The following is a 10,874-nucleotide window of genomic DNA, read 5'->3' as shown; positions in this document are numbered from 1 at the left end:
CTGGATACTAGATGCAGGACTCAGGCCAACACAACTGGTGGGCCCTAGGCAGGGGACCAAGGTCTCTCTCCCTGGGACTGCCTTCCTCTCAGGGTGACTGAGGCTTCTCAGACCCATGACTCCAATTAAGCTTCAGAAGTAATTCAGGGACTGGAGGTCCTGCTGGGAGAGGACCTGCTTTGACAAAGGAGAGGCCCCAATCAGGAAACCAGATGCTGTTTCCGGTGGGAAAGAACTTTGGCAGCATCAGAGCTGTGAGCTGGAAGGCTGCAGGCAGTCAGAGGTGAGCTGTCAGTATCGAAGCTGTGTCTCTCCTGCTTTCCATGAATGAGCTGGTTATTTCTGTCCCTTGAGGGGCCCATGGTAAGGCTGTCTCAGTGGAGGGGTGTTCTGGAACCCAAATGAATTCCTGTCTACATGATTGGAATCATTTGTCACAGACCTGTCCAGAATTGGAGCAAAACATCCCTCATCCCCCATGGAGGGCAGTGGTTGCCAACTAATGGGGCACATCAGAATCTCCTAAGGTGGCAGGTGGGGGCAAAGGAGTAGGAATCTTAGGTGCAGTTGAAAAAGGCTTATTTAATACTCTAGTTTTATATTATGGTGTTTTTTTTGTTTGTTTGTTTTTGTTTTAAGAGAACCTGTTCTGATTTGCCCCATCTGGGCATTTACTGAAAGTGAACTACCCAAAATGAAGCTCAGTTGAACTTTCCTGGCCATTTGGGATAACCTGCTGTTCTTAAAAAAAAAAAAATCTGAGAAACTAAATAATTTTAATGTTTATCAAAAGTGGATATAGATTAAAACAAAATAAGAGGTTGAATGACATAAAAATAGACTGTTTTCTGCTTCCCTTGCTCAAACAACAAGCCCAGAACAGAGAATTCTGGACATAGTCACAGCGATAAGATGAAGACAGAAAATAATAAAATGCCACATCTTTGCTGAACTCCAGCTGTCCTCAGAGACAAGAATGGATCAGCAAGTGGGCTTTGCATTGTGCTTGAATAGCCAGCTGACTTGGGTCTGCCAGAGCTGATGAAAGAAGAGTCTCAGTACACAGCAAATCTACAGACACGACTGCAGGTCCCTGCATCTCAATTCCACCAAACCTGCCATTGTGTTCCTGGGAGATGTGAGGTTGAGGCCAACTCAGGCCTCACCTACTCCAGAGTCAGAGGTCAAACTTCACACCTTCTGTCCTCAGAAGCCTTTTTAGCTTCCTTCTTTGAAAGATGAAAAGGAGGAACCAGGGTGTCTAAACAGAGCTCCTATTTGTGTACCATAGTTTTAAGTCACCAAGATCTGGGGGAGGGTTAGCACCACAGGAAAGCTATATGCTAATTTATTAAGCCTCAGTTTTCTCATCTGTTTGTATAATAAAAGATTAACCTCATACTGCTAATTGTAAGGATTAAATAGTTTGCACATTTTGTAACTCAAGGCATAACACATACTCATAAGAGGACTTTGTTTATAAGATGCTACAGTGGCGAGAACAGCTTTTTGTCAGTCCTCCATCAGTATGGCCACTCTTATAACAGAAAGGCTCTGAAGAATGGGGCATTGGGTGGATTCTGTAGGGTGTGGCATTGGCTCTAAGTAGCCTTCACCATGGCTGTACGCCCTCGCTCATCTTAGTGAACAAATAGCAGTGAGCTCCTGTTATATACCAGATCTCATGCAGGCCCTGGGGAGACTCAGAATGAAGCTAGTTCTCAGAACCTTTGGGCTCTGTGAAGAGGGAGCCCTTGAGGCAATGTGGCCTCTCAGTATTCAGAGCGCCTCACCCCTGATGTGCTGGGTGGCTGGAACTGGGAGAGCAGCCAGCACAGTGCAGGGATGGGGCCAGTGGATCATTTGCTCTCTCTCTCACAGGAGACCTGAATGGCACATGTTTAGGGCTGCCACACTGCCTTCCTGGAGCTGACAGTCTAGAGGAGGAGACAGGCGCAAAACAATTAAGTATGTTAGTACTTGGTGATTCATAGTGGCGATTGGCCTCGAGGAGGAGCAGGACAGGAGCCGTTTTGTGGTATCACAGAGGGTCTATTACTATCAGAGGTCCAGGGCTTCCCTGAGGAAGGGATTCCCTGAGGAGGGAGTTTGGAAGATGAACAGGGGTTGACCAGATGAAGAGGATCAGGAAGAGTATATACCAGAGAATGTGAGGCTGAGGCTAAGGGATGTGCTAGAGGGGAGAGAGACAGAGGCAAAGGGAGAGCACTGAAGCAAAGTTAATGGTCGATAAATTATTGCAGAATTTCTGGGGGCTTAAAAAAGGGTATTGTTGGGGGCTGGGTTGTGGTTCAGTGGGAGAGCGCTTGCCTAGCATGCGTGAGACATTGGGTTTGATCCCTGGCACCACACAAAACTGATGGGACTGCAAATTGGTGCAGCCAATATGGAAAGCAGCATGGAGATTCCTTGGAAAACTGGGAATGGAACCACCATTTGACTCGGCTACCCAAAGGACTTAAAAACAGCACACTACAGGGTTTCAGCCACATCAATGTTTATAGCAGCACAATTCACAATAATAGCTAAACTGTGGAACCAATCTAGATGTCCTTCAGTGGATGAATGGATAAAGAAAATGTGGTATATATTCACAATGGAATATTACTCAGCAATAAAAGAGAATAAAATCATGGCATTTGCAGGTAAATAGATAGCATTGGAGAAGAGAATGCTAAATGAAGTTAGCTAATCCCAAAAAACAAAATGCCAAATGTTTTTTCTGATATAAGGAGGCTGATTCATAGTGGGATTAGGGAGGGGAGCATGAGAGGATTAGATGAATTCTAGATAGGGCAAAGGGGTGGGAGGGAAAGGAGCGGGTATGGGGGGTAGAAAAGAAAGTGGAATGAGATGGACATCATTACCCTAAGTACACGTATAAAGACACGAATGGTGTGACTATACTTTGTATACAACCAGAGATATGAAAAATTGTGTTCTATATGTATAGTATGAATTATAATGCGTTCTGTCATATATAACAAATTATAATAATAAATAACTTAATTAATTTAAAAAACAGATACAAATAAAATAAAGCTATTGTGTCCATCTACAACTAAAAAAAATTAAAAAAAAAATGGTAATGTCTCTTCTTACTCCCCTGCCTTCCTATTTTGGGATTCAATGGTTACATAGTTTTTCGGGAAAAAAAAAAAAAAAGACTTCCTCCTTCCCCCCAGTGCATACACTCTAAAGAGATCCAACTGAGATCTTGTATATAAAATATCAGCTAAGTCAGGATTTATCTGCTCTTTGGAGGACTTTGGGAAATGCTGACCTTCTTGATAGCACTTTCTTCATCAAGTCATTGATACTGAGGGCCTCTGGGAGTTGCAGAGAGATCCCAGTTCTCTTCACTGTACTAAAAAAATGATGAAATGTCGAAGCAGGTTATAAAACTGGTCCTGAGAGGGCTCAAGTTTGCCTCAGCCTCAAGGACTCAGTATGTCACATTAATGTTTGGAGATTAACCACAGGAGGCTCTCAAGGCCAGGCTGCCTCCCAGACATCCGCCCTGTGGAATGCTCCATGTGTGGGTGGCTCTGTGCTCGTCACTGTGAAGATGGCAAAGGATCTTGTGTGCACCAACAAGCAGAATAGTCAGAGAAATGAACCTTTTGAATTTTCTCATGAACATTTTCCTGAGATCCATAACTTTTCTTAAACACTAAGAATGCTTACCCACTTAGCGTCTTTAAAACCTGTTTCCTTTCACCAACTACCCCAGCCAACCCCTCTGACCCGGATAATCAAGGACACCTATCATGAGAGTGTTTCAGATGATTCCTGGCCTCCTGGGCCTGGGGACCCCATCTCTAGCTCCCACATTGTCTGTTTGCATTTAGTTCCAGGGCCACTGTAGGAGACTGTTGTGTTTTCTTCTTCAACCATAAATACATTAGCAATAAATATAAATCTCAGCAGCTTTCTCTTGGAGGAGAATTGCATTTCTAATATTACTTGAAAGAGATCAGTGCTGTGGGCTGAAGCATTCGATTCAGTTTTCTGCCCGTCCATGCACCTGAAGGATGACTCTTACTAGATTAGACGTCTTCCTAGGCTCCATTAGCATTGAGTGTTTTATTTGCTCCTTCTCGTGAGCGGAGTGCTCCCCCACAAGCCACCCTCCCGGCTCATTGCCAAGTCCCTGTGTCTCACTGTGCATCTGCTGCTGCTCTGCTCAGCCCTGAATGGCCGCTGACAGTGATTGGCAGCAAAGGGTTTCCAAGAATATTTGAAAAGAAGAATGAAAAAGAAAGAGAAGAGTGAAAAGGGAGGAAAGTAAATCAACTAAAAGAGACAGAGAAGTTTTGCCGAAAGATGACAAGGAATGAATAGGCTTCTGCACGCTCCACATGACTGATGGTGCAGACCCAGAGGCTGGCCCTTTGAGTTATAGCTACCAGCTGGCATTCGCTGTAGCACCCATATGACACCCTTATACGGAACCGATAAATCCTATAATGTGAGTGCTGACTGGGGTGTTTCTGGTTTGCATTTTGTCAGCCCCTACTGTTCTTAGATTTTAAGGGCCAGAATCCAGGTTTGCAAGGGGAGGAATGGGTGGAGGTGGGAGCACTACATTTTCCACTGAAGCACCAAGACCCTTATAAATTCTGATTTAGACATAGCTTAGGAACCAAAGTACTCAGATCCAGAGAGGGTGTGGGAGGGCCAGTTCCCACCTGTTCACCTTGTCTCTCCTCCCTTCCCACTGCCATTCCTTTTGGGAAAAGAGTCTGAAGCTGTGTCTACACAGCATTTGAGAAACCACGTGGGAAATGGATGCTCCAGTTCTCCAGGTGCTGCAGGTAGATGTTTTTTGTGACTTCTTTCTAAAACGGAGCCCTGAAAGTGCACCTCCTCCTGCTAATAGTGCTGCAGGAATGTCCCCTCTCCCCAGCCCTCTGGATGTGATTCACACTGTGGTTTGATGGTCAATGGGTGGGAAGAGTTGGTGGCCTGCAGCTGCATCCCATGTAGCCTCCTTGCTGCTGCTTCCCTCACACTTAGGTGTGAGGTGTCAGGCAGCATCCAGCCAGAAATTCCAAACCACTGCCAGTTCTTAAAGAGAGGGATCAAAGGTAGGAAACTGACCACACAGGTAATGTGAAGCCAATAAGGGATGCTTCAGCTACCCAGGGGTCAGCAAGCAGAGAGGCATAGGCGTCAGGACAACATCCTAGGGTGGGGCCCTGGTCATGTGGCACAAGCAGGGCCTTCATGGTTCCACCCGCAGGATCAGGAACCATGGGCCAGACATGGCTGCCAGGGTCAAGGATGAAGGTGAGAAGTATCCTGGCTTTTTCTTTCTATCACCTGCCTGAATTTGTCAGCGTGGGCTATCATAACATCGCACCACAGGCTGGTGGGTGTCAAGGCAGAAATTTATTTTCTCACAGTTTTGGAGGCTGGAGTCCCAATCCCAATCCCACAGGATTGATTCCAGGTGAGGATTCTCCTTGTGGCTCCTAGACAGGTGCCTTCTGGCTGAATCCTCACAAGACCTCTCCTCTGTGCATTTTCAGAGAGAGGGAGGAGAAAGGGGAAGGAGAGAGCACTCTAGTTGTTTTTAATAAGGACACCAGTCCTATCAGATCAGGGCCTCACTCTTATGACCTCATTTAAACTTAGGTACCTCTTCAAAGACCCTATCTCTAAATACAGTCATAGGGGGTTAGGGGTTCAACATGAGAATTTGGGGGACACAGTTCAGTTCATAAGACTTCCTAGCATCTCCCATCAGAATTCCTATGGGCCAAACGAATGGTTGACATGGGAGCCTAGGAAATTTGGCCCACAGGGTCAGTGCCTACGTGATAGAGTGTGGGGTCAAATCATGGGGTGTGTGCATATGGGGATGGTGGACATATGCTCAGAATTGGCTTCTATTAGCAGAGAAATGAGGGAATGGATGCTGGTCAGACAACCAACAGCGCCTTCTCAGACTCTTCCCAGACTTGTTCTGTTTCTAGAACTAACGGGCCTTCTTGTCTTGTTCATGTCTTTTCTTCTCTTGGAGCTCTCCTTACCCCTTTTTCTTTCTTGCCACCCCCCCCCTTTTTTTTTTCAGAATTAGCCCAGATAAAAATCTGGCTGAATTCTCACCTTTGATGCCATCCCATCTATATATTGAATTATTTTGTTTATTTAAAATAACAAATATTTATTAAGCTCTTACTAAGTGCCAGATCCTGTTCTGGGCTTTGGTAATGGGTCAACACATGGAGAGGGGAAACTATACATAAATAAATGAGCAAATGCATAGTATTTGTATTTCTGATGGGGATTTTTAAAAAATGGTGAAAAATAAAACAAGGTAAAGAAGGTAGAGGGTATCAAAGGAATGGTTGGTATGCCTAATTTATTCTAGCTTGGCTGAGAAAGGCTCAGAGAGACAAAATGTCCAAGCAGAGAATTTAAGAACAGTAGCCAGGAGGGTTGTCCTCGTTATGAATAATGACCCCTCAAATATATCCATATCCTAACCCCGCCCCCAACCTGGGACATTATGTGGTAAAAGGAACTCTGTAGAAGTGATTACTGATTTGGGATGGAGAGATTATCCTGGTGGGCCTGTCATCACAAAGGTCCTCACAGGGAGGCAAGAAGGTAGCGGGACAGGTGACACACAAAGCAAGAAGCTGCAGTGGTGTGAGGAACCTGGGTGCTGGGTGCTCTAGGAGAGGAGGAGGGCAGGCAAGCGGGTTCTTGCCAACACCTCGGGTTTAGGTTTTGGATTCCAGAACTGTAACCTCTGTGTTATTTGAAGCCTCTAAAGCTGTGGTAATTTGTTTCAGCAGCAGCAGGAAATCTATATAAGACTGTCTGGGGAAGAGTGTTCCAGACGGAGAAAGGGTGAGGGCAAATGTCCTGGGCTAGCGAAGTGTCTGGTGTGTTCATGTCATTTATTGATCATTTTCAGAACCAGCAAATTCATTTAAATATTTACTGAGCACCTGTCATCCCTCCCCAACTTCCAGAACGCTACGTGTACCTCACTGGTAACATTGCTTGTTTGCATTTCTGCCCTTTGACTATAAACTCTTTGAATGAGGGGGGGGGGCCCTAGATTTTTTATTGCCTTGTTCCTGGTGCTGGTACAGAGTAAGCACTTCAAAGAAATATTGCATTTGACTGAAGACTTTTCATAAGATTTCTCTCAGCATAGATAAGCCCAGGCACCACAAGATGGCCACAGAGTGGTCTCCTTAGGTATTTGTTTGAGAATTTGTCTGGATTTGTGGGCTGGGCAGAGAAAGTGCTGGTTGTTGGCATGGATTAACTGTTCTCATGATTTTCAGAGCTCTGAGCTGGAGCTGAGGTTACTCCATGTCGGGTCAGGTGCCCTCTCCACTCATAGCACGGTCAGGTCTGTCCTTTACTGAGAGGTGTTAGTGGGTCCCTCACTCCCTGCCATGGGGGCCAAGGGACACTGTCGGGGTAACAGGAGACCAAGGCTCTCGAGCTCATCACTTCATTAAAGACTTTGCTGTTTGTTTCCTTTGTTATCTTTTGTGAGCCCAGCTGTCATGGTAACAGGGGAGTTATCAAACCCTCTGCAGGTCTGAGGACATAGTCTCCCTGCTGTACATCTCTCTGGGGTGGCCTCTGGCTCTTGTCTGCTTCCCAGCTCGGCTGGAGCACAGTCCTCACCAGCTGGGGAGAGACGAGTACTTTCCTCAGAGCCTTGGAAGCTGTTTTGGGGGCTGTTTGCTGATTTCCAGTTGCTCTGCTCACCAGCATCTTCATTATTTCACACTCCAAATACTTAAAAGTGCCATTGGGTCACCCTCAGCTCCCCGCAATTAACCACTGGCTTTCAAAATCCAGCTGTGCTCAGCATTTTCACTGATGGTTACAGATGCAGGGAAAGAGGTTGAGGCTCTCTTGTGTCAGACTGGAGTAAGGCTGGGGCAGGGGCAGGGGAGGTGGGTTTGGGAAGATGGGGGTCTGGATGTTGGAGATAGAGAGGAACAACAGAGGGAGGCAGGGTGGCCTGAGCACAGGTCCCCAGGGAAGGACAGGTCTCCCAGGGAGTGGGGAAGGGTGGTGTGAATTGGAAGAAGAGAGAGAAAGGTTGGGGTGTTTGTGGAGTCCCAGCAGCAGAGTGAGGGCCTCTGCTTCGCTCATTAGACATAACCTCAAATGTGTCTGCACCAGGCACTATTGTTCCCAATTTTACCAACACAGGCACGTAGCAAGGGCAGGATTCAACTCTACTTGTGCTCACCACAGACACTGCCTGCTCTAGTATTTATCATGCACTTAAAAAGATAGAATAAAAACGTTGGGCAGTGGATCTGCCCCTGGAATTCAGAGCCCTGAATTGGCAAGATCATGCTGCAGTGACCAATGGCCCAGTGCAGTGACCAATGATATAAAAGTCTTACCTTGCACTCCAGCTTCATGTCCCCTGTGGGGGCTTCACTCAGGGCTCCAGACTGATGGGTCAGTCCCAACCTGGAATGGTGCATCACTTGGAGTGAACGGAAAAGAGCATATGGCGGGTTCTGAGCTGGCTCTTCAAGCTTGGTAAAAGCACACAGGGTTCTGTTCACGTTTCTCTGGCAAAATCTAGTTGTACAGCCAAAGCGGCTGCCCACAGGACAGGGGAGTAAATCTTCCCCCAAGGAGGGTCAGGCTTGCTTTTGGATATCAATATGGTCAACTGTGGACAGCAGAACACACCACTGGGGCTTCACCCTTCCCTAGACAATATGGCCTTCGTTGTGGTGGGTGTGTGGCTGGTGCAACAGACTCCCAGCCATCTGCCATGGAGAAGCACTGCTATCCTGGGCTTGGTCTTTGGTCTTGCTTCCTCCTTGGTAAAATCGGGGCGATGATATCTCCTGCTCATAGTTATGGAGGATCAAAGGAGATGGTAGCTGGAGATTGCACATATTTAGCAGTTAATAAGTATTACTTTGCTTCCCCAGCTCCTGAATACATTATATTTTCTTAGAACGTGTACTAAGTTTGCATATAACAATTTTTAAAATGATATAAAAATGAAACTGAACTGCATTAAACATTTTTATATTGTTTTAAAAAATAGCCACAGGTGAAAACAAGTGTTTGTTTATTTTTTTATTTTTACTTTTATTGAAGTGCATTGACAAATGAAAATCATGTTTAAGGAGTACAGTACAACTTGATATCTTGATATACACACAAGTTGGGAAATAATCACAGACTAACATTCTTTACCTCATACACCATTTTCTCCTCCTTTCTTTCTTCCCTCCCTTCCTTCCTTCCTTTCCCACATGAGTGACATCATATACTATTTGTTTTCCTGTGCTTGGCTCGTTTCCCTTGAATTAATGTCCTCCAGTCTCATCTATGCTATGGCATTGCTAATGGCAGAATTTCTTTATTTTTTAAGTCTTAATAATATCCCAGTCCTTATGTTTCTTATGCTTCATCTTTCCTTCCTTTTCTACTCATTTGAAATACTGTCAGCTAGACCAAGTTTTTTGTTTTTGCTTTTTGGTACTTGGGAGTGAGCCCAGGGGGCCCTTACCACTGAGCTACATCCTCAGCCCTTTTATTTTTTATTTTGAGACAGGGTCCCACCAAGTTGCTGAGGCTGGCCTCCAAATTGTGATCTTCCTGAGTCACTGAGTGCATTGAAGGTGTGCATCACTGTGCCCAGCATCCAAGGTTTTCTAAAGTGGAAAAGAATTGATGACTATATGTTCTTTTTGTGCACAGGTTAAACTTCTATGTGGAACAGATATGGTGGGAGAATACCTAAGCTGTTACTAGAGTGTGGTTGAAAATTACTAGTCTTAAGTAGTTTAGTTATATATCAAAAATTCACTCAAAAATGAGGAGGTCAGGGGGTTAGCTCAGTGGTAGAGCCCTTGTCTCACATGTACAAGGGCCTGGGTTGGATCCCCAGCTTCAAAAACAAGAAGCACACTAAAGTTTCCCAAAATGTGTTTCATAGAACACTGAGGCTTTTTCACAGGTGTTGCATGGGACACTGAAGTGCAAGCATGGCCATCATCCCTCACCCCTTCCTGTGTCTCGTCCTTTGCAATGTGACTTTGCAGGTTCTCCGACCAAGGGGCGGAGTCTGTTTCTCCTTCCTGGACTGGGCTTCAGGTTTGCTTCGATAACTAGAATGCAGCAGGACGAGCACCTGTGCCAGCCCAAGTTGGTGTCTCAAGAGCTTTTGCACCCTTCCACGTGCTCTCCCAACTTCTCCAGAATCATTAGCGTTGAACCAGCGGTGAACCATTCCCACGCAAGCTGTCCTGAATCACCAGACCCCTGCCCGCCTGGCAGGTATCCACTGACCTGTGAGCGAGTTCAGCTGAGATGAGAACCATCCACTTGAGCCCAGCCCCAACTGATGATGTTTAGGATCATGAGCTAAATAAATGTTCTCATTTTAAAATGTCACTCTATTTTATTATTCATCAAAAACTGATATTCCAGAAAGAAAAAATTTCTATGGACGAATAAGTATGGAAAATGTTGAATTAGATAAAAGGAACCTTGTGTTTTCTTTTCTATACCACTTTTTACAATCTTATGGTCGCTAGCACTGAGGTGTGGTTACAGTAGGTTTTTCTATGGGACCTCTTCACCTTCTCATCTTTTTCATGAATTAAAATTTTAGCAAATATTTTTGCAATTTCAGGTTTCTTTAAAATCTATTTACAGAGGATTTTAAAACGTTTTTATTTAGTCACCAGTATTTAAAAATCAGAAGTTAGAGAAACCTAACATTAAAAGTTGCAAGTTCTTTAAGGCAGGAATCATCTCTGTTGTATGCACTTAGGTCATACCTGCAATGGTTAAAATCTGGCACATTGTGGTTATTTAATATGTAA

General features: G+C 45.0%; 1 long non-coding RNA gene across 1 annotated transcript; it reads left to right on the top strand.

The window, feature by feature from the left end:
- Positions 1 to 8,066: 8,066 nt before the first annotated feature.
- On the top strand, positions 8,067 to 10,440 carry LOC124106851 (uncharacterized). The gene is made up of 2 exons (XR_009228672.1): positions 8,067 to 9,665; positions 10,089 to 10,440. It is a non-coding gene; the product is annotated as an uncharacterized LOC124106851 (long non-coding RNA).
- The last annotated feature ends 434 nt before the right edge of the window (positions 10,441 to 10,874 follow it).

Source organism: Marmota monax, unplaced genomic scaffold (genome assembly GCF_021218885.2).
Source record: "Marmota monax isolate L192 unplaced genomic scaffold, Marmota_monax_Labrador192_F-V1.1 WCK01_AAM20220418_F8-fsc00003, whole genome shotgun sequence".
Lineage (NCBI taxonomy): Eukaryota > Metazoa > Chordata > Mammalia > Rodentia > Sciuridae > Marmota > Marmota monax.
This window is presented reverse-complemented; position numbering and strand designations above follow the sequence as displayed.